This window comes from Rhincodon typus, chromosome 37, assembly GCF_021869965.1.
Source record: "Rhincodon typus isolate 14 chromosome 37, sRhiTyp1.1, whole genome shotgun sequence".
Lineage (NCBI taxonomy): Eukaryota > Metazoa > Chordata > Chondrichthyes > Orectolobiformes > Rhincodontidae > Rhincodon > Rhincodon typus.
The window spans coordinates 2001868-2008122 of record NC_063368.1 but is presented as its reverse complement, the minus strand read 5'-3'; positions in this window follow the sequence as shown (position 1 = coordinate 2008122).

Genomic DNA, 6255 nt, shown 5'->3' with positions numbered 1-6255 from the left:
CCAGGATCCTGATATTAATTTTGAAACCTTGTCCCTCCAGGAGAATTGAGGACAGGTAATGTTCAAGAACAGTGGTAGGGATAAACCAGGAAACTACAAGGCAATGAGCCACACATCTCACAGGGAAACTAAGGGAAACATTCTGAGGGACAGAATTAATTTCCACTTGTGGAGGCAAGGATTCCACAAGGAGAATCAATTCAGCTTTGTCAGGGGAAGATCCTGTCTGACAAATTTGATTGAGTTTTTTGAGGAGGTGACCAGGAGTGTAAATGAGGATCGGGCTTAAGAAGCTATGAGCCTGTGAGATGCAGGGCAATTTGGCAAATTGCATCCAAAATTGATTTCGTTGCAAGAAGCATAGAGTGATGGCTGAAGGGTGTTTTTTTGTGACTGGAAGCCTGTGTCCAGTGGGAGATACAGGGTTCGGTGCTGGGTCCCGTGCTGCTTGTTGTGTACATTAAAGATCTAGACATGAAGGTTGGGGGTTTGATTCACAGATGCTGGTGTGGTAAATAGCGAGAAGGAAAGCCTTAGGCTACAGGATGATACAAGGCTGAATGGTAGTAAATGGAATTTAATCCCGAAAAGTGTGAGGTGATGTATTTTGGGAGGACAAACAAGGTAAGGGAGTACTCAATGAATTGTGAATCAATGGCAGTAAGACAAGTAGATAAGGTGGTTAAGAAAGCATATGGGATACTTGCCTCTATTACACAAGGCACTGAATACAAGAGCATGGTGGAGCTGTATATAACATTAAGTAGGCCACAGCTGGAGTATCTGTGTGCAGTTCCTGTTGCCTAACAATAGGAAAGATGCGATTGCACTGGAGAGGTTACGTAGGAGAGTCACCAGGACGTAGCCTGGGCTGGAGTGGTTCAGTGATGAGCAGAGACCGGATAGGCTGGGATTGGAGTGGAGAAGGCTAAGGGAACATTTTGGGGAGGTGAGGGGGTCCTGAAGGAACTGTACAAATTTCTGAGGGGTATAGACACGGTAAATAGGGAGAAACTTTCCCTTGTGGCAGAGGGGTCCATAACCAGTGGCACAGTTATAAGGTTAAAAAAAATACAGTCGGTTTAGAAAGTATTTGAAGAGTAACATTTTTCACCAAGGGGGTTAATGGGTATCTGAAACTCACTGCTTAAAAGGGTATTAGAGGCAGGAACCCTCATGATATTTCACAAGATTTTAGATGAGCACTTGAAATGCCTTAGGATACAGGGCTATTGGTCAAGAGCCAGGAAAAGGGATTAGAGTGATAACTGCCTGATGATCAGTGCAGACAAAATGGGCTGAACAGCCTCTTTTCTGTGCTGTAACATCTCTATGAGTTTATCAGCCAAGGGTCTGCAGCCCAATGATCTGGGGAGCAGTGACTGGGTCACACAGAGTGAGGGGGTAATATGAGACTGCAGGATAATGTACCTACTGAGTCTGGCCATCGTACAGCACCTGAGTGTCTGGTTTTACCCAATATTTTAGCATTTCTCTCATGCCATTATCTACCTCTGTCATTTGGCGTCATACAACACCAAAATGTGAAATGGGAATACCGCAGGCTTGTGTTTTAAAAACAAACAGTAAAGTTGGAGTAATGCAGCTTATCTACAATTATAGACAAGTGAACTCAAAGATGTAGGGGCCTGAAAAGAGACACAAACTAACAAACATGAATTCTGACAAAAGTAGATGAAAGGACTGAGTAACGATAACTATGGAGATGGTGAGGTTGCCTCCTTGTAGCAGAATGACCCGGCTGGAGGAATGGGCCAAGAGACCACCCCAGGCTACAGAGAGACTGGGCCGAGAAACCGCCCCGGGTTACAGAGAGACTGGGCCAAGAGACCACCCCGGGTTACTGAGAGACTGGGCCGAGAGACCACCTCGGGCTACAAAGAGACTGGGCCGAGAGACCGCCCTGGGCTACAGAGAGACTGGGCCGGGAGGACGCCTCGCCAGGTCCACCTGAGGCTGGGAGCGAGGAAAAGAAGAAACAAACACCAAGAAAAGAAAAGAGAAGGAAATGAGAAAGAAACAGACAAGCTTTGGCTGAGGCCTCTTATTCCGCTGCCATCTTGGTGAGATTTTTAACAGCAATCGATAGAGGCTCCATCAGGGAAGATTTTTATTCCAGATATTTATTGAATTAAATTTTCACCACCTGCCCTAGTGGGTTTCAAATCCATGGGCCCAGCGCATTAAGAGGGAGGTGATGGCCCAGTGGTGTTGTTGCTGGACTTTTAACCCAGAGAACCAGTTTTCTGGAGACCTTGGTTCCAAACCTGCTATGACAATTGAGTTGATTCAATTGTAAAAGAATGTCTGAAATTAAGGATGATCGTGAAACCATTGCTGACTGTTGGAAAAACCCATCTGGTTCACTAATCCCCTTTAGGGAAGGAAATTAACATCCTTACCTGGTCTGGCCTACACGTGACTCCAGACCCACAGCGATGTGGTTGATTCTTAACTGCCCTCTGGGATTGACAACAAATACTGGCCCATCCTGAATGGATTGAAAAAAATAGCCACAGGGTTCTGAATGACTCACCCAGTGACTGGGCCACCTCTTCCTCCAATTCTGTCTTCATGTGAATAATTGATGGGGTTGCCTTGGGAAAGGTTAAGCCTTTATCTGTTAGAGTTTAGAAGATTGAGAGGTGATCTTATTGAAACATCAAAGATCCTGAGGGAATTGTTAGGCTGGATGGTGAAAGATTGTTCACCCTTGTAGGAGAAATGAGGAATGGAGGGCACAGCTTAAAAATGAGAGATCTCTCACTGGAGTCTGAGATGAGGAGATCCTTTTTCACTCTCAGACAGTTGTTAGTCTGTGGTATGGTATTTCCTGGAGAGGCTGTGTGAACTGGAAAGTTGGATTTACTTCCTTTACTTCCCTTCTTTGCCTCTGCTTTGCCTCATCGATACTTCCTGCTTCCTTGGGAAAGCAGCCAACATAATCAAAGACCCCTCCCACCCCGTTTATTCTTTCTCCCAGCCCCTTCCATCTGGCAGAAGATATAACAGCTTGAGTACATGTACAAACAGATTCAAGACAGTTACTAAGTTTGCGGATGACACCAAAATTGATGGTATAGCGGACAGTGAAGAAGGTTATCTAAGATTACAAAGGGGTCTTGATCAAATGGGTTAATGGGCTGAAGGGTGGCAGATGGAGTTTAATTTGGATAAATGCGAGGTATTGTGTTTTGGTAAAACGAACAAGGGCAGGACTTTTACAATTAAAAATAGGGCCCTGGGCAGTTTTGTAGAACAGAGAAACCTAGGGGCTCAGGTACATAATCCTTTGAAGTTTGCATCACATATAGACAGGCTGGTTGAGAAGGTGTTTAGCATGCTTGCCTTTATTGCTCAGTCCTTTGAATACAGGAGGTGGGATGTCATGGTGAGGTTGTACAGAACATTGTTGAGGCCGCTTCTGGACCACTGTATCCATTTCTGGTCGCCTTGTTATAGGAAGGATATTATGAAGCTGGAGAGGGTTCAGAAACACCTACCAGGGTGTTGCTGGGAATTGAATGTTTGAGTTATAAGGAGAGGCTGGATAGGCTGGGACTTTTTGCACTGGAGAGTAGGAGGTTGAGGGGTGACCTTATAGAGGTTTACAAAATCATGAGGGGCGTAGATAAGAATAGCAGGTGTTTTTTTACCTTAGGGTGGGGGATTACAATGCTAGGGGGCATATTGTTAAGGTGAGAGGAGAAAGATTTTAAAAAGACATGAGGGGCAACTTTTTTACACAGAGTGGTTAGTGTGTGGAACGAACTGCCAGAGGAAGTGGTGGGTATGGGGACAGTTACAATATTTAACAGACACTTGGACAAGTTCATGAATAGTAAAGGTTTGCAGGGATATGGGCCAGGAGCAGGCAGGTGGGACTATTTAATTTGGGAATGTGGTCGGCATGGACTGGTTGGACCAAAGAGTCTGTTTCTGTGCTGTATGATTATGACTTGGGGTGGCACAGTGGCTCAGTGGTTAGCACTGCTGCCTCACAGCACCATGGACCCGGGGCCTGACTCCAGCCTCGCGCAACTGGGTGCTCTGATTTCCTCCCACAGTCCAAAGATGTGCAGATTAGATGGATTGGTCAAGGGAAATATAGAGATATGGGGATAGTGTAGGGCAGGTGGGTGCCCTTTGGAGGGTTGCAGCAGACTCGATGGACCGAATGGTCTTCTTCTGCACTATAGGGATTCTATGACTTTAAGAACAGCTTCTTTCCTGCTTTTATCAGCCTTTTGAACAGACCTCTCAAATGTTAATGTCGATCTCTCTCTGTGCACCTTCTCTGCGGCTATTACAATTGCACTGTGTTCTGCTATCCTGATGTACTTTGTATGATACGATCTGCCTGTACAGCACGCAAAACAACATTTTTCACTGTATCTCGGTGCATGTGATAACAATAAATCAAATGAAATCATCTTTAGGGTCTTGACTCTCAAGATGTGAAATAGGGTCAAGTTGTGACCATTGTCAATGCTGAGAGTGCTCCAGCCATGGCTCTTGATGCTGCTTCAGAGAGACTTTCAGAGTGTCTTTGTAATGTTTCCTTTGTCCTCCCCTGGAACAAGGACGATTTGAGGATTGAGTAAACCTGCCTGGGAAAATACTTCAGAGATAGTAGAAACTGCAGATGCTGGAGAATCTGAGATAACAAGGTGTAGAGCTGGATGAACACAGCAGGCCAAGCAGCATCAGAGGAGCAGGAAGGCTGACGTTTCGGGCCTAGACCCTTCTCGACTCTGTTATGCCACAGTCTGATTGCCCCTGTTAATTTTTCTCCCGCTTATTTATCAAAAGTTTATCTTTCTCTGTCTTGAAAATATTCAAAGATTCTGCTTTTGCTACGTTTTGAGAAAGAACAGTCCAAAGGTTCACAGCTCTCTGTGGGAAAAGGTTTCACCTCAGCTCTGTTTCAAATGGGCCTAAGTCCCCTCATACATTCATTAAACTTCAGTAGATACAGGCCTAGCCTGGTCAATCTTTCTTCATGAGACAACCTGGCCCAGTCCAGGTACTAGACTAGTAAACTGACTCTGAACTGCTTCCAAAACATTATAACCTTTCTTAAAGAAGGAAACCAATACTGTACATAATATTCCAGGTGTTGTCTAATCAGTGCACAAAATAACTGAAGCATAACCTTCTTACGTTTGTAATCAATTCTCATGTCATTTGTGCCAATATGGACAATGACTTCTGTTTGTTTACCCTCCCATTTCAGGATGCCCTGTACCCTCTCAGAAACATCCATGACCCCGGCGCCAGGAGGCAACATACCATCCTGGAGTCTCTCTCATAGCCACAGAATCTGTGCCCCTGCCTATCAATCCCCAATTACTATTGTATGCTTTGTCCCTCCCCTCTGCACGGCAGGGCCAGCAATAGTGCTACTATAATGGCCGCTGGTGTTGCTGTCTCCTGATGGCTACTGATCAGTATCCGACAACACCTTCCGGTCGCCGACCATTTTAACTCCCCCTCCCACTCCCTGGGTGACATGCCCATCCTGGACCTTCTCCAGTGTCACAACGACGCCACCCGCAAACTGGAGGAGCAGCACCTCACATTCCGCCTTGGGAGCCTACAACCCAATGGTCTCAATGTGGACTTTACCAGTTTCAAAATCTCCCCATCCCCGGCCTCATCCCATGTTCAACCCTCCCTCTCATCCCCGCCTCCTTGACCTGACACAACCTGTCCATCTTCTCTCCCACCTAACTGCTCCTCCCACCTCACTGACCAATCCCCACCACTGCCTACCTGCACTTACCTGTCACCATCCCACCTACTTTCCTCAACCCCACCCCTCCTCTCTTTATTTATTTCAGAGCTCCCTTGCCCCTCCCCATTTCTGTAGAAGGGTCCCTAACTGAAATGTCAGCTTTCCTGCTCCTCTGATGCTGCCTGTCTTGCTGTGTTCCTGCAGCTCCACACTGTGTTCCTCCTGCTCCTCTGATGCTGCCTGGCCTGCTGTGTTCCTCCAGCTCCACACTGTGTTATTCCTGCTCCTCTGATGCTGCCTGTCCTGCTGTGTTCCTGCAGCTCCACACTGTGTTCCTCCTGCTCCTCTGATGCTGCCTGGCCTGCTGTGTTCCTGCAGCTCCACACTGTGTTCCTCCTGCTCCTCTGATGCTGCCTGTCCTGCTGTGCTCCTCCAGCTCCACACTGTGTTCATCCTGCTCCTCTGATGCTGCCTGGCCTGCTGTGTTCCTCCAGCTC